This window comes from Tachypleus tridentatus, chromosome 8 (genome assembly GCF_004210375.1).
Source record: "Tachypleus tridentatus isolate NWPU-2018 chromosome 8, ASM421037v1, whole genome shotgun sequence".
NCBI lineage: Eukaryota > Metazoa > Arthropoda > Merostomata > Xiphosura > Limulidae > Tachypleus > Tachypleus tridentatus.
The window spans coordinates 103,583,290-103,606,413 of NC_134832.1; the positions used below are offsets into that span (position 1 = coordinate 103,583,290).

The 23,124-nt window shown below is 33.1% G+C and overlaps 1 long non-coding RNA gene across 1 annotated transcript; it reads left to right on the top strand.

Annotated features, from left to right (window-relative positions):
- Positions 1 to 269: 269 nt before the first annotated feature.
- On the top strand, positions 270 to 3,623 carry LOC143223102 (uncharacterized). Its single transcript, XR_013012657.1, has 3 exons — positions 270 to 345; positions 2,152 to 2,281; positions 2,977 to 3,623. It is a non-coding gene; the product is annotated as an uncharacterized LOC143223102 (long non-coding RNA).
- Positions 3,624 to 23,124: the final 19,501 nt, after the last annotated feature.

Below are 23,124 nucleotides of genomic sequence, written 5' to 3' on the forward strand. Positions count from 1 at the left end.
TGGGTCATAGCGCTAACCTTTAGTGGAGAAAACGCATCTATATATAAGAATAAAAGTTTAAACATCTTTTCCGTTAATATTACGTAACGCTCTGTTTTTGCTGTCAAATTATTTTTAAACGGTTTAGCAATGAATTTAGTAAATATGACAGTAAACTTTAAAATGCTTCTAATTTTTTTCAAAACTTACAGATAACTTTAAAATATGGTTTTTAAAATTGAAAAATAATGATGGATTACATGTTTATTTATGGTTTCTTCTTACAGAGTATCGCTTTTGTTGCCCAAAATAGTTAGGAGACTATGTTGCAATATTTGTTGATCAGAACCTTTAGGAAACCGAAGGGTAATTCAAAGTTTGTTTTAGACCGTAATACATTATTCTGTTGATCAATATATTTAGAAAACAATTTTTTGCTCAGTTGAGTCTTTAAGAAATCATCAAACAGTTTTCTACTGTCCTTCATAAACTTGAAATTCCTTAAACGATTAATATGCACCGGACAGATATATTAAAATGAATATATTTAGAGAAATAACTCTAACCGTGTGTGTAATAGATAAGAATTTAAAAGGTGAATTTTTAGAAAATTCAACATTTTAATTGGTTTATGTACTTTACAAAGAAAATTAACATATGACCAAAACAAATAATACATACACTTTAAAATGGGGCGTTTTTTTGTTTGCAGTTAAATACAAAACATCACAAGCAGCTAGCTATCTTGTGCTGTGTCCATTACGGGTATTGAAACCCGATTTTTAGTGTTTTAAATCCACAGACATAACGTGAGATGAACAGAGGAAAAATACACTGAAGAAGATAAATCACAAGCAAGAGACAATTAAAACCTACACCAAGACTATTTTTACTAAATTTCAATTAAGGGGTAAATAATGTCTACCGTCTTATGTATACTGGGTAAGGAATGAAACTCATGATGACTACAGACAAGTCACTATCGAAACCAAAACTACAGTTAACTCGTCGGTATGAAACAGGATCTGCTGTCAACTAAAACAAACATAATGTCCGCTTTACTTAAGATGGTTACAATTACACTGTACATGATGACGCCCACAACACCCATCCCCTAGGTGTCAGTAGCTAGCTGTATAAAATGAGTAACACTATCTTTTGACCTTTATAACCTAAAATGTGTGCGTAATAGTAAGTAAATGTGCCATAGATTTTCGTTTATTTATATATTTACATTTATACAGCTTTTCTAAACCTATCATGAAAAACTACCGTGATTAACGGAAGCGGGTTCGGTTTTATCTGATCTTTGTTAAAATCCAGCTACTATGAGAAAAAATTTGGAAGCTTACAAATAATTAAAAGGTGCTTTATTATATAAGTTTTTATGCCCTTTTATAAGCCACTCGTTGTATACTTGTATTTTTAACTCACAAGTCTATACATTACCACCGAATATTACAGATACTGAACCACGCGAACTCTAAAATTTGTTCTGCAAACCTAAACCAAATCCCAGTGTGAGACAGCGGTGAACTTACAACGCTAAATTCCTGTGTTATTCCAACCGCAGGAGAAGGGATATGTTTAAGATTTGTTAATAATATATAATACTGTCTGCAAGAAAGGAGATACAACTGAAAGTTTGTTGCAGTTCTTTTGTGGAGAACAGCGAATATACTGTTAACGTATTTGTTTGTTATTCTGTCTAGGGGATAAATAGGGGATATGTTTAAGTTTTTGTTGGTTACCCTTCCTGCAGAATAAAGGATATGACTAGGGTTTGTTGGTTATTCTATCTGCAAGACAAGGGATATAGTTAATTTTTGATTGGTTATCCTGCCAGCAGGAGAAGGGATATGGTTGAGGTTTGTTGGCTACTCTACTGGTAAAAATGGAAAGGGAAACTTACTTATCACCTACACTTCACTATAATAGAAACAACTGAGACTTTAATTTTTCCTTCATTAACGTGACAGTATTGCCAACGATAGACTTTTGTGTAAAACAGCGTACTATATACAAATTTAACGAATTTTAAAAACAAGCATGCTATTTTAGGCTGTTTATAATATTTATTTTAGTGTCCTTTTTATAAATACTTTAAATACTATTTTAATGTTTTGCTTTGAACAATATATCAGTGAATTAACAACTAAATCATTCGTATAGGTACGTAAATAACAGTTATTGCTTCGTAATGACTCTTCTGAATAACATGTTATCCGTTTTTTCCTGTCTCATCTCCTACTCCACACACTGCCATATATTGTGCATTGAAAAGTCACTAGATGGCGCGAAGGTAAGCACATTGGTTTTGGTTTTATCAATTGTTCTTTTTATTAATTCCGAATGATTAATTTTATTTGAATTTACGCCTGCTTTCCCTGAGCAAACTTAATATGACATTGCAATAATTTCTGTGATTATAAATCTTCATTTTGAGTTGTAATTAAAACTGAGGGAAGCATCAAATAGGACATTCCTGCCATCAGCTGGCATTTTAGTTGTCGGAAACATTCATTGCAGCCAAATTAATTTGTAGCTTTTGGATCATTATAGCCTATTGTGTTAAGTGCTATGATTATATAATCTACAATGTGCTAAGAACTCAAACATATCGCAGTTATATAAAAACATTGATACACTGTTGAAGCTTGCATTACGACTTGAAGTAGCCTGAACTATCAGGCTGTTGTATACGAAATGCCGAATTTTTAAAGGAAAAAGTAAAACAAGAACATCTATTTGTTGTTTAATATATTTAATCAAAACAAACTATTTTAGACTGACTAAACTTCTCCCAACAGATTGTAAGTTTATAAATACCATCTTTAAATAATTGGACGTCATTTGATGTAATAAATTCTTCAAAGCCATTTTAATTGGCCTTGGGTTTGCAAACATTTTTTTTTCCTTTAAGAAATGTCTAAATGTTTAAAAAGTTATAACCTGTAGAGGAAAGTTCAATATAAACTTCATTTTGTTTTTGGACAGTAACGTGTGAGACATGAGGACGAGCATTGTCATGAATCAGAATTGGTCCATTGTGATTGAATATTGTTCGATGTCTCCGTGATAACTGGTGCATAATTTCAAGTTCACAACAATATTTCTCTACTGTGATTGTTTCTTCCAAGTTTAAGAATGAATAATGAATCACACCTGCTGACGACCACCAAACACTGACTGTAATCTTCTTTGGGTAAAGATCTGGTTTTGGTGCTTCTTCAGAGTCAAGCCACTATCCAGATCGTCATAGATTGTCGTAAAGAATCCATTTTTCATAACAGGTGACAATTCTATGGTAAAAAGGGTCGGTTTTCTTGCAAGTAAGGATTGAGGAACAAATTTCAGCTTGCCTTGTTTGATGGTTTTCAATCATTTCGTGAGGCCTTCATTTGTCGAGCTTTTTCACTTTACCAGTTGGTTCAAAATGTCGAAAGACTATTGAATAATGAACATCAATTGCTCGGCAAGTCTTCTCACGGTTTGAAAAGAATCTGATAGATCTAAGACCTTCAAGTCTTTCTCATTAATAGCTGTCTGATGTCGATCCGAGGCTCATTTTCAAGGCTTGTGACACCAGAACGAAATTTTCTAAACCAACGCTGTGTTGTGCACTCATTAGCTGTGTCATCACCAAATACATGATTTATATTACAATCTGCTGTCGCCGCATTGTGATCAAGTTTGAACTCATACAAGAAAATTATACGAATATAAATTTTATCCATGGTAATAAAAATTAATGTAAATATGAGTTAGTTTCTCAAATAAGAAAAATAAAGTGAGCGTGAAATGAACCAGACAATATATTATATTATTCTAACAAAATTATTATAATGCTTCTCTTTCAGCCACTAGAAGTCGAGTTTTAAATTTGCACATAAAAATCTGACATTTCATATGCAACATTCTGATGGAACTGAAAATCGATAACAATTCTATTTCCGCGCCTGTACTCTTTCAGTCATTTGCTCTGACAGCGTAGAAAGTGGATTGAATAATAAAATTATCAGAGACAGTGGAACTAAAACTAATTTATATTTAGTTTGCGCTTGATTTGATTACTAATGTCCTGTATTTTTGTACGCAAAGCAACCATCAATTCTTCAGTGTAAATGAAGTATTTTACAGGAATTTCGTCGACGTATACGCAGTCACAGAAGTGATTGAAAGAGGTTAATTTAACAAATCAGCTGACAAACTCAGACATACACCTCGGCAGTTCGTCTCATGTGATTATTTTCACATGTAAATGGCAGGTGACAGACGTGACCTAACTTTTTTATGCGTTTAACAATTTGAAGTGCTAAATTACACAAAAATAGACAATTTGTTATGTATCCATCAACAATTAGTGTCAATGAACCTCTTCATCTATAAATGAAAAAAATAGCCTTATTTATTTATTTACTAGCAATGGCCTATAAAATATTTGCGGTTAAGTTTATATCTTTATTACGAGAATAATTCTTTGAATATGGGATTTCTAGAAGATTACGTAAGAATTCTAATCACAGATACCTAAATCTCTAGATCCACTTGTCTTAGACCTAACTCATAGAGAAAAGCATTATAAATGCAAATTGACGGATACGGCTTATATTCTTAGATAGTTCAGTGGTAGAGCACTTAAATTATTAACCACCAGTCCAGGATGTAAGTCCCTGACAAACCTTTTTGTGTATCGGTTTTTAACCTAAAATATATTAACTTGGAAAAAATAAAATAAATGATATTATCTGATATATCCATTCAACACATGGGAAGAATGAGGGCATGGAAGTCAAATTGCGTGAAGAGTATTACAGCATGCTTAAAATGTGTACTTCAGTGTGATATGTGTTGAAATCGGTTTTGTAAATTGGAATCTTACGACGAGGGAATTAATTTTATATTCACACACAGATACACTTCACTTCCCGGGAATGCTAGCTATCTCTATTGTTGTTTGGCCTAACGCAGTTTACAAGTTTGCTTTTCACAGAGGAAGAGAAATATCTAATGTCCTCGTAGAACTACTAACGTCCTAAGTTAATTTGCTGAAGTTGAACAGTTCCTGATGTTGGAAATCAATAAACATTCCTGGTCAAATATATGTAGCTTTCCGATTAATATGTGTTTATCACAGTTATAGCTTCCGAGGTGTGGCCCGGCATGGCCAGGCGTGTTAAGGCGTGCGACTCGTAATCTGAGGGTCGCGGGTTCACATCCCCATCGCGCCAAACATGCTCGCCCTTTCAGCCGTGGGGGCGTTATAATGTGACGGTCAATCCCCTATTCGTTGGTAAAAGAGTAGCCCAAGAGTCGGCGGTGAGTGGTGATGATTAGCTGCCTTCCCTCTTGTCTTACACTGCTAAATTAGGGACGGCTAGCACAGATAGCCCTCGAGTAGCTTTGTGCGAAATTAAAAAAAAAAAAAATTAAAGCTTCCGAGGTTTATAGTATACTGATTGTAGTAGACTAACAGTATTCTAAAACTGTCTCTTCGCATGTTGCGACAGCTTAGCTTTTATACACATTAGGCGAGGTTCTCGAAAATTCATTTGGCAACAATATTCGAAGGTATCGCTAGTGCTTTTGTAAAGTATACATTGTTGATTCTTACTCTTGAGAATCTTCTACAAATTTAAGGAAACAGGCCGGACTCACGCTACACACATTTCTAAATATAAATTAAACTGAAACAAAAATGTATATTAAAATATATATACATTAGTAAGTCCGTTACAGTTTATGATGTTTAACTCATCTTCTCCCCAAACACTTGTGACTAGTAGAACGTAACTTTTGGATGAAAAGGCTTACTTGACTTTTATTTTCCATAAAAGACAATAATTGCTATTGGTGTAGATTTTACCATTGAGAACTTCAGGAAAGCAAATGATAACTGGTAATAAAACTGTTTGCAACATAAAATTACAATATAAATAACTTCAGTAGAACAAGTAACACGCAAAGAGCTCTGGGGGTTACACAAGGACACTGATCTGGAAAATGACCTCTCTGCGTCATTCTCGAGTTTTTAAGGACACATGCCAAGACAGGCTGAAATTTTTCAAAACTATAGCCATGAAAGACGAACACACAGACAGACAGACAGACATCCCTTCTACAATGAAGTAACATGGAAGAGTTCAGACCGAAAGCAGACCATTAATATGTATAGACATACCTTCGATTTAAGAATAATATTCCAATAGTCAGATTTGATTATTTCGAGTACAAGATTCAAATGGCCATCGTGCCCTCTACCCGTTCCTACAAAAGTTTATCTAGTGGAGCGCTACTCCAATATCTTGGCTGTACTCATAACTTCTGTATTTATTTCCACGTAAAAAAAGTGCGTCTCTTAACTTTCTAGAAATAATATATAATACTGAAGACGTTTACACAATTTTTCCCATCAAACTTGAACCGATTATAAATCTGCGCGCTATCTAGTAATTAATAATTGAAGAAAGGGTTTCTAGGTCATACATATGTGCAAGCAGATCAAGTGTTCAGTTTTTTATACAATGTGCGCTTACTTTGATTTTTTTTAAACTGTCATCGTCTGAAGAACTGTTTTACTATATGGCAATATACATCATGCACAACAACATATCTTATTTCGAATTTCATACACGACTTATTGTACTCGTTTAATGCGTAAACAGACTACACAGTAGATCAGTGATACGCCTGAAGGCTAACGTTGCTTAAAACCATTTATCTGTTCTCTGTCTGCCAGACACAGAACAGATAGCCGTTGTGTAGTTTTGCGCTTAACAACAAACAAACAAGTTCCTCTTTCTTCAACCACCTTTTTTACTACTTTTATTTTTTGCTTGTTTTAACCCATTGTCTACTGATTCCTTTTATAAGATATGGTTCTCTCCAGCAGCTGAATGCGAGTGTGCCGAATACAGCGTAGCTCGCCAAAATACTGCGCGTGTGTAAAAAAGTCGACAAAAAGTTAACTTGAATGGTACCTAAGTCAAGCATGCGATAGGCGACTGTATTCCTAGGGTTCGTACATACATGTATTTCTCATTTATAAATGCTGACCAGAAAGAGGGTATCCAGTCAGCAGTTCTCGCCACCTATGTAGCTGCTTCTAATCATAACACCTCTACAGCTGGAAGTTTTCAGCGCATTTCACGACTCGACCCAAGACCCTTTGATCCGTATTTCAGCAAGCTAGCCACTGCTATACAAAGTCAGTTAAGTATAAAAAAAAACGATTTACATTAATACTGATTTTTAATAATAAGGTGACCAGCAAACTTTAGAAAATTTATGCAATACATGATTGCTTTTAGAACTAAATTATTTCTACGCATCTGATTATTGTAAGGGTCTAATTTATTACACTTAACACTTTTAACCCTCTACATTCCTGCTGCTTCTCACCCCCAGTGTTTGTTTACATTTTTATAACGCTAGAAACTGGGTTTTGATACCCATGGTAGGCAAATATAGTAACGCTGTAGCAAGTTTTTGACTCCCATAGACACAACAGTCTTTTTAGGGAACGTCCATCTTAGAAAATGCACATGTGGTATTGTGGTAATGACTTATCCTCTCGGCCTCCTGGCCAAGATAATGTATAATTTGTCGTGTTCTTAGCTATTTATTTGCATTCTTGTTCTTTGCTTTCAGAGTGGATACGAAGACCTTGACCTTGGCGTCAGTGATATAATTCTCATCACTTTGATCAATGGTCTCTACCGCTTTCAGTGTAACTCTCTTACAGTGATGCTGGACAGATCGTACTGTAGGTTCTCGCTGAAACCCAGACTTCAATCGACGAAAGTGCCATCTAGCTGTTTCAAAACTTGTTATCCAACCTTCAATCTTTTTTTCATTTCTTTTAATGTCTTCGACTAATACACACATGCATATATACGTATGTAACAGTGCAAGTATAACTTATCTTTGAATACATTTCTCTGGCAGAGTTTGTTGCACATTGTTGGCAGATGAGAATAGTTTTGTATCATCAGATTTCTTACAAATGTCGTTTCGAATCACGTTTATAAGACCATCTGGATATCATAGGAGTAACTTGTTGTTGTTTTGAATTTCGCACAAAGCTACTCGAGGGCTATCTGTGCTAGCCGTCCCTAATTTAGCAGTGTAAGACTAGAGGGAAGGCAGCTAGTCATCACCACCCACCGCCAACTCTTGGGCTACTCTTTAACGAACGAATATTGGGATTGACCGTCACATTATAATGCCCCCACGGCTGAAAGGGCGAGCTTTTTGGTGCGACCGGAATTCGAGCCCGCGACCCTCGGATTACGAGTCGAACACCTTAACACACTTGGCCATGCCGGGCCCCAGGAGTAACATACTCCATAGAATCCTTAACACAGTCATGAAGAATACAAGCAACTAATTGTTATTATCGAGAGCACTGAAACTTAATGCCTCACGTTAGGCTTTTCCAGTTAGAAAGTTTGATGTCACTGTTGATTCGATATCAGAAAACTGACGAATAAAATAGGCATCGTCCCCGCGTCCTGTTGGAGTACTACAACAACGCCTTGCTTTCACACTCGAGTTTTTGGATGATCTGAGTCGTTTCTTCGGTGTCGAAAAATTCAAAGGATTGTAAGAAGTATCCAATCCATTTTCCTTTTTTTCTTTCTTTGTATCTTTTAATTTGCCTCTGCGGCTGTTCCCCACCTGCTTTTCATATCATTTTTATCACTGGGTCTAAACTGTTGCATCCGCACTGACATCGAAGACATTTCCTATAAGTACTGCACGTACATACTTACACTTACAGGCTATTTTCTTCTTTTCCTTTATTAACGTTGTATCAGTACAAGATCAATACACTTTCTCACTTTATGTCGATATAATGTTGATGTCTGTTTCGTGGCCAACCGTAGACTTGGTTTCACCTAGGGCGCGGCAGTCGCCTTCTTTTTGTTCAATTAGATTTTGGTAAAAGAGTTAGCCAATAAACTAACGATCTGGAATTGCTTGAAATATTATATTCTGCAAAATGTTGGTGCCTGGTCCGTGGAATCACTGTTAAATTACAAAACATGATACAATGTTGGTCAAAGTGTTTGCTTATTTTGTAAAAAATAAGATAATTGTTTCTAAGATGGAATATAAATAATCTTGACACTGTCAACCTAAGAAATGAATGTTATGTTGAATATCTACACAGGTAATTTGTATAACGAGACAGATTCTATGGACACCATGAACGACTTATTAGAACAGCAAACAGTTTTATCAGACACCTGTAGAAAAATATGTAATTCAGCATTTTACCCATCAAAACAAATCTTACCAAAACACGTGAAATGACAAAATATGACATCAAATTATTATGGATTGCATCTGTAACCTTGTGTCAGTACACATTAAACATTCAATACTTGGTTGATTCTTCTAGTGCTTTAGTAACTTCCGCAAGGCGACGTGGTATGCTGTTGATGAGGTTATCAGTGTAATCCTTCATGACATCATCCAGCTTGTCAGTAGAAGGAGCTGCAATTAAACTACACTTATGGTAAGCAATGTTCCAGCTCAGTTCTGTGGAAACTTTGCTGCCCATGGAAATATTATAACGTCCTCCTGGTCGAGTTAATTCTGTACAATATCCTACTATGGGTAGTGGCATTGTCATCCTGGAACACAAAGTTGTTGTGAAACATTGTCTTAGCATATGGCGAAAATGTCTCTCCATGTGATGCCTGTAGGAGGTGCCACTGAAAGTTCCCTGGAATAACAGTTTTTCTGCCATGATGAATAGCTGCCCAAACACGTACTGCATTACCTCCCGTGTGTTCCACGTGGGAAATACAGACTTTCCTCATCTATTCTCCAGGCAAACGACGAACACGAATCCTACCATCAGCTGTAACAGAAATAGGACTCATCTGAAAATATGATACATCGCCAATGTCCTCATTGTAAATTAATATGCTGTTAATATAGGTGTGTAGATAGTCCTTCTTGCAGAAAACCTTGTTTGGTCAGTCTCCTATTCGCTATTCTTCTAGATACTCTGGAATGAATGTTTTCATGATATTCTTGTTGTAAGGTGTTGTGAGACTTCTTTCAACCTTGACGTGTTAACCTGCTCAGAATACGGTCATATCGGGCAGTAGTTTTTTGGTATCTACCAGTAGACATTCCTGGAGCAAAGTTTCCTGTAGTCCGATGACATTTCAGGATTCTGAATCCAGAACATTGGGTTACCCTAATGCTCTAGCAATGTCCGTTTGCTTTATGCTATTTCTATACATTCAAATAGTTTGATGCCTTGTGACTTTTGGTACATGATGAGGTATGACTATACATCAACTACAGAGAAAGTTTTAAAAAAATGTTGATTTGTTTCGAAAAAATGTTATAAAAAGCCTCTTTGTTTGTATTAAGCACAAAATTACACATTGGGTTGTTTGTTCTCTGCTTACCACGAATATAGAAACCCAGTTTCTAGCTTTTTAAATCTGTAAACATACCTCTGTGCCACTGGGGACAGCTGGTGTCCCTTTCATCATACATTCATGTATATATATATGTGTGTGTTCAGAATCAAATGATTACGTAGAATGTGAGTCAGTGTTTTAATACAGTTAAAAATTCATAAATAAACTAAACAATAGTGTGTGTGTGTGTGTTTTTTCTTATAGCAAAGCTACATCGGGCTATCTGCTGAGTCCACCGACCGAGGGGAACTTAACAATAGAAGGAAATAATAAATGACAATAAACACAACTATAGTAATAAAATACAGAATTTGCTGTCTCAAAATCTTAGAATATAAATTATTGTTTTTATTATTAAGTCTTAGTAACTGAAACGTTAATTCATTAGTGAATAATATAAATCACCAATTAGTTGTGCGTGGCTATAAGTTTGATGAACCTCATGCACACAGCAGTAGTAACATATAGTATTATTGAATAGTGGATTTTAGTGTTATGTTAATCTGTAAACTGTGAAATAAATAACTTTTAGTTAAATATACAGCTACTGGTTAAGCAACTCGGCAAGAGAAATGAAGTTTTTGTTTGTTTGAAGTTAAGCCCAAAACTAAACAAAAGGCTATCTGTGCTTTGCCCACAATGCATGAAAGGAAAGGTTTTGAAGCTGTAATAATTAAAACATTTTATTTCAATAACATTTACACTTTCCATCCTATTAATAAAATTAAAAGTGTTGTATCAGCAATTTCTAAAACTTTTAATAAAACTGGTAATTCAAAGTTCTGCGTCAGTAAACACAAAAGTTTCTATGACAGTCACTCACAAAACTAATAATGCTTCACATTGAATGAATTCTTGCGAGCTCATATTTTTACTTGACAACACGCTTGTGCAATTACGCCAACGTGTTCAAACAATATAAGGAATTACAATGGGAGATGACTTCAGTTTACAAGGTGCAGATGCGTTGTAGCATTTATAAATAGAAACATATATCTAATTAGTTATACTAACTGCCAGGTTAAGTTTTTTAGTTTTCTTCTGAGCATATAGTTTACTCTATTCAGGAGTTAATATTATTATTCTTGGCAAAACAGGCTGGAGAAAAACTTTTCACATCAGTTGAGCTTTTAGATATGTTTTTGTAACAAGGCTTTCTATTAACCGCCGAACAAATTTATCCACTATAGCTAAAACAAAGCACAGCACTGGGACTTAGATATGAACATTCTAATCCAGTTTTCAAAAAATGGAAATTTTAACATATACGAAGCCATAAACATTACATTTCCAAACACGAATGTTTTAAGTAAATTATGTTACAAGAACTACTGTTCGCAGCGTATTAGATAGGATATAACTTGTTCATCATTACAAACTTCTTGTAATGGTATATTTCTCGTAAACTCTCTTTCATTTTTTACAAATGAAGTTTTCTTATATATAGCATGTTGAACACTAACGTCAGTTTCACTAACAATTTCACTAAATTCAGTTTTGTATGAAGTTCAAGAATAGTTTTGCTATTGGTTAAGGATTTAGAAAGTTTATACGGACAGTATCAAGGTCTTTTAAAAACTTCTATGTCCACATTTTACTTCCTTGGAAATTGCATATGGTAAAAGTGAACCATTTTAACGTGATTTCCACCTTTGGGTTTACTTCTTATTAGTTTAAATTATTATTGTATATCCCTAATACTAGTAATATAACATGTCCTTATACAAGTACGATATTATGTTATTATGTAAGTTACGCTAGTTTTCAAAATTAGTTTTTTTGCAAAGTTTACGATCTTGTAATTTTTCTTTCTAGTTTTATCGCTTACCAATGGCTTAGCTGTTTGCATTGAGGGAAAACAATGACAAAGAGATTTGTTTATCTAGCGGAGACTTTGTCATTAAGTATACTGATTACATTGTTTGTAATGGGAAGAAAACAAAGACTAGAAAATAGAATTTGCTTGTCAGGTTCTAAGGTACAGAGTATAATAGTTTCTTGACAACTTAGTTGCTTGTACAAAAGAACATATTCTTTATTATTATGCATGAGAAAGTAAATGTTGGCGAAAACTGTAAATCAAAAGAGCTACTTGTTTGTTTGTTTGTTTGTTTTTTAATTTCGCACAAAGCTACTTGAGGGCTATCTGTGCTAGCCGTCCCTAATTTAGCAGTGTAAGACTAGAGGGAAGGCAGCTAGTCATCACCACCCACCGCCAACTCTTGGGCTACTCTTTTACCAACGAATAGTGGGATTGACCGTCACATCATAACACCCCCACGGCTGAAAGGGCAAGCATGTTTGGCGCGACGGGGATGCGAATCCGTGACCCTCAGATTACGAGTCGCACGCCTTAAAACGTTTTGGCCATGCCGGGCCAAAGAGCTACTTCGAAACTATAATGAAATCATATAGGGATCTAAGAAACCAAACAGATACGAGACCTTGTTGTTGTTGTTTCGAATTAAGCACAAAACTACACAATGGGCTATATGTGCTCTGCAGGACACGGGTATCGAAACCCGGTTTTAGTGTTGTAAGTTCGCAGACATGCCGCTGTGCCAATGACGGGCGTGAACTGTCAAGCAAGATACAAGGAGCATATCGAAAATAAGCAGCGTAATAGGTGGGCAATTTGGCCCTGTGGGATAGTTTTATGGGTAAGAGGTATTATATGCTAGAGATGAGTTTCACTTTTGTGGGAAGAATTTTTGGGTAGCTTTAAATATATTGCTGGTGACAAGAGATTTGTTGAGAACTACAAGATTGCTGTGCTTTTTTTAAATGGGTTTTTCTGTTTTCACAGTAAAATAGTAGTAATATTTCTAGTCCTAATTGCTCTATAAAAATTATTTGAATTGACTTGAATCATTTTGGTTTCAATTATTGGTAACAAGGATAGAGAGGCTAAAAATAGACAGAACATCATGACGTCATGATTTTAAAGGGGGTTAAAGAACAGATATAAAAACTTCTTTCTTTCATTTCTGGTAAGTCAGTAGACAGTGTGTAGTAGTGTGAGGATCTGTATGGTGCTGATATTATTCATTATTTTAAAAAGAATGGCAAGAATCATCATGAAAATTATTGGCCGGTTGGTCTTGCTTGTGTAGTGGAAAAATGTTAGAGACTAAAATAGAAGAAGCTTTACAAGATAATTTTTTTAAATACTATATTACAAAACAAAAACAGAAATTAACCAAAGGGAAATTTTGTTTTATTAATTTATCTTTATTTAAAAAATGTTATTTGTCATCTTGACGTAGTGTAAGTAGATCTTCTAAACATTTCTAATAAAATGTCATACAGAAAATTAGCTAAGAAAATCACATTATTAGAAGTTAGAAAAAATAGTTAACTGGATAGTAGTTGTTGATGGATAGGACTATTATTAATTGAGTTCATTTGAACTGGATTTTTGTTACCAGTAAACTGCTGTATGGTTTGGTTTGAATTTCGCGTAAAGCTACATGAGGCGATCTGCGCTAGCCGTCCCTAATTTAACAGTGTAATACTAGAGGGAAGGCAGCTGGTCATCACAACTCACCGCCAACTTTTGAGCTACTCTTTTACCAACGAATAGTGGGATTGAGGGTCACTTTATAACGCCCAAACGGCAGAAAGGGCGAACATGTTTGGTGCGACGGGGTTTCGAACCCGCGACCCTCATATTACGAGTCGAACGCTCTAGCCACATGGCCTTGTCGAGCCAGTATGGTTTAGTATTCAAGCGTTTGTATTTTCTTATGTAAATTAATGATGGTGATTGAAAAATATCATTAGAAAATACGTAATATTTGTTAATATAATTAAGCTTATGAGTATTAAGACCAGTATGGGGATTATTATTTTAAAACACGACACATTGCAAAAAGCATAAAACATAAGAAGAGGTAAAGTATAGAAACTCGGTAAAAATAAAGTAATTCATGATACCGGCAAAACGACTTGAAGTAAAAATGTATTCTAAAGACAGCTGGTATGGGTATTAAAACTTTAATTAAAATAATGTACAGAACAACGTTTCGACTTTCTTAGTTCATCTTTTGGAGTAATTAAAAACAATGTTGAACCGTAAACTCATGTTATGATAAAAAAAAGAAAACATGGTGTGATCTCTTAATATATTTCTGGGAGTAACCCATACGAAATTCGATCATTTTGTTATTTATATACGTTTATCGTGAGAAAACATTAGTTATAAGAAACGTCATAAGATTGGTTAAATAATCACCTGCGCATGTGTGAGCATAAGCATACTCATTTCTAGCTGGGAATGCAATGCTCTGTTCCATAACTAAGCTTAAGTGTTATAAAAAACATGGTTATAGAAATAGTTAATCAACAGCATAGGCATATAAAAGTATTATTCTACTTGCAAGAATGACTTTTGATGCTTAACTAAGACGTTTATTCCAAGACGCGCTTTCGAATGAGAGAATACAGTTTTGTTCGTTTTTTGAATTTCGCGCAATGCTACATGAGAGCTATCTGCGCTAGCCGTCCATAATTTAGCAGTGTAAGACTAGAGTAAGACAACTAGTCATCACCACCCACCGCCAACTCTTGGGTTGCTATTGTGCCAACAAATAGTGGGATTGACGGACACATCATAACGCCCTCATGGCTAAAAGGGTGAGGAACCCCAGAGAATACAGAACGAAGTATCAAATACTTGTATACTGTAAAATGCTTCATGACTGTCTGTTAATGAATTTTATAACAAGTTTAAAATAAATTAACGAGACCTGTGGTGATATAAAGTCAGAATAACTCCAATAATAAAATAATGACAAACTATTATCTCTTGGATAGTAATGCACTTAATGTACGTTACAGTACAGGTGGCAACCTAAGATAAAAGTAAAGACGTCACTTTGACGTGTCAAGAGAACATTTACATTCAAGACCACCGAGCTGTAGTCAAGGGAACACCTCTATCTCCAGTTTTGATTGCCAAATTATTATTATTCATATGCTTCAGGCAACAAGCAAAACAAATATGATATAAAGTCAGGATAGGTTTTTAGCAGTAGTCAAGCTAGATCAAGTCTGAATAGAGTTTTTGTGGGGAGTTCTACCAGCTGTTCAGGCTGCACCAGAACTGAGCAATCAGCCAGCCATGCCCTATACTCCACCTATGCAAGTTTGGGCTTCCTAGTGAGCACGGTTTTAAGTCTGGGTAAAAGTTTTTCCTTTGTACATAAATGCAAAAGTCTGGAAATGCTTAATAATAACAAAACGTTTGAAGTATATAAAATTATTTTCGGCATTCTTAAATATTTATGTTTTCCATTTAAGAACCCCTGACTCATTTCTTATTCTCATATAAACTTCGACGTGGTGATCTTTGAGATATTGCTGCTAGCTGCACATTCCTGGTATTTTCAAACAAATGTTGCTTGTAACGAGTATCTACACCCCTGGTAGTGCTATTATACTAATAATTTTCAAATTTACCCAATTACATGTTTCAAATATTGATGTTGTTTGAAAAGTGATGTCAGTAAATTAGAAATGCAATTTATGTGTTACTTTCAGTTCTATCTAAAATTCTTAAACTTTTGGAACGTGCTTGTTTCAAAATATGTTTAATTTATTTCACAAACTGAACTAGTTTTCTACTACATAAACTTCCTGATTCTTTAATATTAGTGTAATTAAAACTGAGTAGAAGGGGTGTATTAAATAAATCTGCAGTGAAGTATTCTCACTTGTATTTTTATTGAATTTCAAATACAATTCTGTTCAGTATAATCATTTCTGACTACAACTTTCTGTTCTCTGTGTGCACGTTTCATTATAAAGAAAAAATAAATTAAGTGGCATAATTAATTTAAGAACTTGACTGAAGAGGAAAAAAACTAAAGATAATATGTGTTTTATCAGTACTGCCTCAGAATTAAACGGAACTGCTTATAAATTATTTATTCATCTTGAAGTTGTTGATTTAACCAAAAAAAGTATTTCAGAGCAACAGTTTTAAATATTGAAACTAAGTATTGATTTTTCTTTACTAATTTTTCTAATGCGTTAAAGCATAATTAATAGCTTTAACCGAAAGTAATTTAGAAAGCTTAAAGTATATTCATGTGAAGCTAGTATTTATACGTTATACATACTGTAACGGATTTTATACGTTTGTTTTAACACCTACACTTCTTTCAGTATTGTTTTCTTTTTCCATGTAACATGTATTGTTGACTGTATATTGCACGAGTACCATCTGTTTTCTACATTTGTAGAATATTCTTGAGAGTGAGAATCAACATTATTTGTTTTATGAAAGCGCTAGCGCGTTTCTAACATTGTTGAATCTTTGAGTAGCTCCCCTGATTCATATAAAAATAGCCAGCCGAGAAACAGTAACAGAACAATATTATTATTAGTCAACTACAGTCAATGTGCTATAAGCCTCGAAAGCTATAATTCCTATTAACGCCTATTAATTGAAAAAAACACAGAATTTGATCAGGAGTGTTTATAGATTTTGAACATTATAAAAAAACATCCAACTTCAGTGAATAACTTTGGACGTTAATATTTCTAAGAGAACATATATTAATTTTGTCGTCGGCAAAAGCTTATGGATGTTCCAAACTAGCTAACCGTCAAAAGAAGTGTACAGGTGTATAAGCAAAGAATTAATTGGGTCTCCTTGAACGTCGATAAAAGATTCACTTCTAGTCCAGATATAAGACTCAGTATAGTTTGTAAAGTTCTTGTATACAAGCCATCATTTGTAAAAACTATTAGTAATAACCGTTATTATACACTGTATTGTTTCAGTTTGTATATTAAAATATATTTGTGTTTAAAAAGATAATTATGTGTATCAATCCTGTTGGCAAATATCATAAAGATGATACATATTAACATTTAATTGACTTCTAAATTCAAATTCAAATTTTTAGATATTTGAAATAGTGACATTCTAATATACGTAGCATAATAAATCGTTCAAAATAAATGGTATTACATAACAGTATAAAATTAACGCTTTCAATATTTTAGTAGTGTATAGGTGGCATAAATATAGTAGAAAAGCAGTTCTCAAACTTTATTAACCCAAAGGCCCCTCTGAATTTTTTTTCGCGAACCCCTAAATCTATCAATGTTTTTGTTTATAAAAACATGTTATATGTATATGAAAAGCTCTATTCCAAAATTAGAAATTTTAATTTATATAAATTTAATTTTATTAAAACTATTTTCTATTGCATATATAATACTTTTTAAAACTATTTTAAAGAAATTTAAAATATGGCTTATGTATCCCCTACAGTATCTCATGGACCCCACTGTAGTAGAGTGTTTTGGGTTAAATGCAGAAAACACCATTAGAGGGAGGGTACCCAACTCATAACCTAGAGCAGAGTGGTCATAGAAGTTTTTGCAGTTTGCCTGTTAATATTTATTATTGTGTAAATTTTAGTTACCCTTGTGGTAGACGTTATTACATGGAAATATACAAACTTGTATTACGTTACTTAAACATTTACAGCTAAAATAAAATTAAAAATTAAATTTAAGAAACAGCAATATTTATACAGTTTGGTTCTTTCAAAGAAAAGCAACATAGACTTATCTGCTGTATTTACTACAGAGAATCGAATGCTCGATTGTAGCATTGTAAGACCTTCCACTGTCCCACTAGAGAAGTCCTAATCATAAATAAAAATTACGATAACTGCCTGAATCGAGTTCAAATGAAAGAAATAAATAATATATAATTGTCATTTTAATGTATGTAATACCAATGAATAAATAAAATTATGAAAATTATAAATTCTCTGAAAAAGTAGAAAAGCTAAAATTTTAAAAAATAAAATTGATCAGTTAACATCAACAATAACTAAATCAATTAATACACCAAAGATAAAAGGAATTTGTCCAGAAATTTAAAAATACATGTTATTATACAGCAGTTTAAAAGAGATAGTAAAATTGATCTAAATAATTACAGATCAATTGCTCTATTATCAATTATATTAGATTTTCTTTAAAAAGTAATTAAATGTATATTTATAAACGTTATAGTTACTGTATATAAACCACATGAATGCAGAAGATGTACTGCATAATGTACTGTTAATGATGATAGCTTAATATATGATTTTATATGTATCAAAAGGTTTTGATACTTTTTTACAACTTCGAAAATTGATTATTGTTTTTAAATTGTTTTAAATCATATAGATTAAATGGTAAACTATTGGTTGCAAGTAATTCAACCTCAAGTAATAATAAAAGTACTATTTCTGAAGTACTTTAAAGGTAAGTTTTTGTCCATTATGACTTTAATTTATTTATATGATTTCTGTGAAAGTAAGCTTTATGAGGAAATAACCAGTTTTGCTGTTGATTAGGAACTAAATTATAATAAAAATTCTGATAACGATGCTATTCCCATGGTGGAGAGGGCACAGAAAGCCCTTTGTGTGGATTTGTGCTTAAGAACAATAACCAACCAAACCAATTGACAATAATGTTGTAAAAAATAGACAATGATTTAGAATATATAATTATTTCATCAAACCTTTTACGTTTAAGTGTAAAAAAAACAGTTTATATGAGATGTTTTTCGAATGTTAAACATTAATAATCGAAAATAACCCAATATGTTATAGCAAATGAAATATAAGTTTTTAGATTGTAATAATATTACACAAATTATTTCGATTTTACAAAAAACTCGCGTTACAATAAACATTTTGAAACAATAATAAGTTATATATTTAGTTGCAAAGTGCAATTTAAAGATGACGAAAAAAATATTGCAGTAAGATCTTAGCATATGGAAAACGTGTATAGCGTAAACTAGCGAAAACTGTTCATTTTGCCTGACGTGATTCTATCCTACAGCATAATATAACCTGGTGAGGAGGTACATTTTTGACAACTTAAGAGTTACAATACAGTTACAACAGTTGTTTATTTATATCAATATATTTGTTGCGCATTTCAGTAAATGAAATAGAAAACACCTTTAACTATTTTCACCATAATTCCTACAAACATATATATATATATCGCAGGAAGATAATGAAAACAGAATAATGTAATAACGAATTTGCAGAATTTTTAGTTATTTTCATTAATTTGCAACAGAATATTAACTAAAATTAATCAAATTTTATTTCAGTATTTTTAAATTATATTTATGTTTGTTTAAGAGGGTACAAAATACACACAAGTTCCTCATTGTGGGACTGCTTGTCACGTGTGTCACTCTACCCCATGTAAAATGTGTAAACTTAACCTAAATCTCCATTTTACTAGAAATGACTTGTTTGTGCCGTCCCAGGCACAGTTATTTTTTTAAGTGTAATATTATATAGCCGAAAGCAAGCTCATTAGAATACTGTGCGACTTAAATTATCTCAACAAAATATTTAATATAGCATAAAAAATCTTTGCAGTTGAAAATATTTTGTTACTTATGAGAAAAATTTCAATTTTTCCCCTGCATACAGGAAAGGTTTCCAATCACGATAAAACAACAACACCGAGTGATGTGTTTTTAGATGTGTTAGTGGTCATGATATCACGGCTTCAAGCTTTCACATATCAAAACCGTCGGCATTTATCAACATTCTCCTATGGCCACTCAATCTTGATCTTCCTTATATTAAAATGGCATTGAATAAGTGGATAATGAATATTTATGAACCTGAAAAATTCTGTTTATAATATATAGACGAATTTAAAATAAAACATTATGAACATTTAACACGTAAAATAAAATCTTATGAATATATGAAATATGAAGTATTCTATAATAAATATATCTTATTTAATATTTATTTATGCATTATCATTAATGGATCTATTTATTGTAGCTAACTTTATTTAGCAAATGTGACCTTCATTCAAGCTTGTGTTTCATAGCGTTTATTGAAAAACTTTTTACAAAGGTATATTTGTTGAAATAGCTTGTATACACAAGACTTTTGTTACTATTTTAGACGGATATTCTTTTTGATTATTTTACGTACTGTTGCCTGTGGTACATAAATGGCTTTTGCCACTGACATCTGTGTTTTAAGATCCTCATCTTTTATAAAGAGATGCACTTTCCTTACCATGTGTGGGATACGAATATTAGTTGTTGTAGTGTTCATCTTGTAACAGATTTACTGTTCTACATTTATTTTAATCTCTACGCTACTTTCAGTATAGTTTTCTTTTTGCATGAGATGTATATTGCTGACTATGTATTTTGCAAGTCCCGCCTGTTCTTGAAATTTTTTTAACGTTCGTATGCGTAAGAATCAACAATGTACTAAATGTGCATGTAATACTAAGGCTTAGCAGTACCGTCGCGAGATTTGGTGAAGGTTCTAGAGTCTCGTGTGATTTGTATAAAAAGCAGCCAGCTGAGAGACGGGCGAAAAATATATTATTGGACAGCTGTGGATAGTGTGCTATAGGCCTAAGAAGCTATAATTGTGATTTACGTCTATTAATCGGATAAATATATAATTCGACCAGGAGCATTTATAGATTTTGAACATTGCAAACCGTTCAACTTCAGCAAATAACTTTGGACGTTAACGAGGACATGAAATATCTTCACCGCCGGAAGAAGTCAACTTGTGAAGGTATGAGGCTAGCGGAGAAAAGACGTCGTTAGCTTAAGTTAGGTGTAACAATATCAACTCAGAATTAATTTGCTCGTTGTGGACCCAGATTTTCGATAAATATTCAGTTATAGACCGGATATAAAACTCAGTATTATTGGAAGTTTGTAAAACTCTTAAATATAAGACATAATTTGTACTAACTATTAGTAATAATCGTTATTATAAACTGTATTGTTTTTATAATTGTATGTTAAAATTTATTTGTGTTAAAAACGAAAATTATGTGTATCAGTGTTGTTGGCCAATTACATAAATTTGATACTTAGTAACACTTAATTAACTACTAAGTTCAAAATAAAATTTCCGGTTATTTGAAATAGTAATACGTTAACATACTAACATAATAAATCGGAAACTCGCCGAAATAAAAAACAATAATATGTAACATTCTGGATGGTCCGGGTTTTCCAAGTTGATTCACGTTTCTTTATTTTCATATATCATTAAGTACATGGGATATTCCTGTATTGGAAGTTCTAAATCTCATATATTAATGGTCTAATTCTATAAATATTTTAGGTTGGGAAGGACAATTGCATAACCTTTCTCAAAATTATACATTTTCTGTGGCATCACACTAACTACGAATGCCAAACAATCCCTAAACGTAGTTCTGATACGTTCCGTTCCACCGTGACTTTATAATTTATATCTACTGTGGTGGTTGTTACATGGCCACTTTGAAGACGGCAGAACATTAGCAGCCAAACTCTAGAATAAAGTAGTTAGTAATTAATGACTAGTTACATAAAAATGTAGTTACTATTTAATAATTAAACTTACGTTATTATATAGGCTACTAATCATGATAATGATTGATATCTACTCGAACAACTTTACCATTAGTACACTATGTAATCTGTGATTAGAAACAAAAACGTTCAACAACGTTCAAGCAAGTCAAAATATAAGTAATCTTCATATCTGATTTTAGTTACATAAAACTTTCCATTTTTTTAATGATGTTTCAACTGAGATCACCAGGTGCAAAATTAGGTAAAATTACTACGGAAGAAGGCTAGGATACGAGCTGCTTAAAATACGTGCCAATACAATTCAACTGCAAATAAATATATTGAATAAAATACGATCATGACAAGAACTGTATTTAGCAACCTCATGGAATAGCAAAGGCTTGATTATTGAGATGTGTTTGTTTTAAAAGAAATTCCATTCGAAACAGACCACCTAGTGTTTCAGCGTTTAAGAGCTTATGATTAAGAGCTTATAATGCTAAAATGCAAGGTTCGATTCCGAAAGTGGGCTCAATACAGACAGTTCATTATTAAGCTTTGTGCTCAATAACAAATAAAACAAAAGTCCATTCGAATTATGAGAAATAACTCAACGCTTCAGAATATAGATGTCTTGCATCGAAGTTAGTGTTATATTGTTTTGTGTTGTCATATTTCTAAAGGTGTTCTCTAATTTGTTCCAAGTCTAACATTTTCTCTATACACACTACAGACACTACAATAATACTTAATTTTTTGTTTTTAAAATAACTTCCTCTTTTTAATGCACCACATTTTTATGTTTAATCTCTTTTGTTCTATTACTAAAATACCTATCAGTTTTCCCAAAATTACTTTTTTTAAATGTGTATATAACCAAGTAAATAACTAATACAAACAATGCAAACCTCAAAAAACAAGAAGATATATTGGTTGAGCATATGTCTTTCTTAGAATATTCTTAAATGTAGAAGCTAGCACTTTGCTGAAACTACAGTTCAAAGCAGTTTTTACAAAAAATTGTACTTTGGGATTTTAACGTTCACAGAGTTAATAACGTATGATGTTATAAATTTACATTAACATGTCAGACGAAAGTACGACAAACGACTTGCTTAAAGCTGGTTTCATCCTAAAATTTCTCGTTATGGCAAAAAAGCCAAGAAGGCGGAGTATCGGACAGCATTACTAAAACTGCTACGTGATACTTTAATAAGTTTAAACTTGGAAATTTATGTTCAAATGTTCAGACACTCTCCCCTGATCACTTCCGAATTATCAAGTATTTATAATTATCATATGACTTCCAGTTACTTT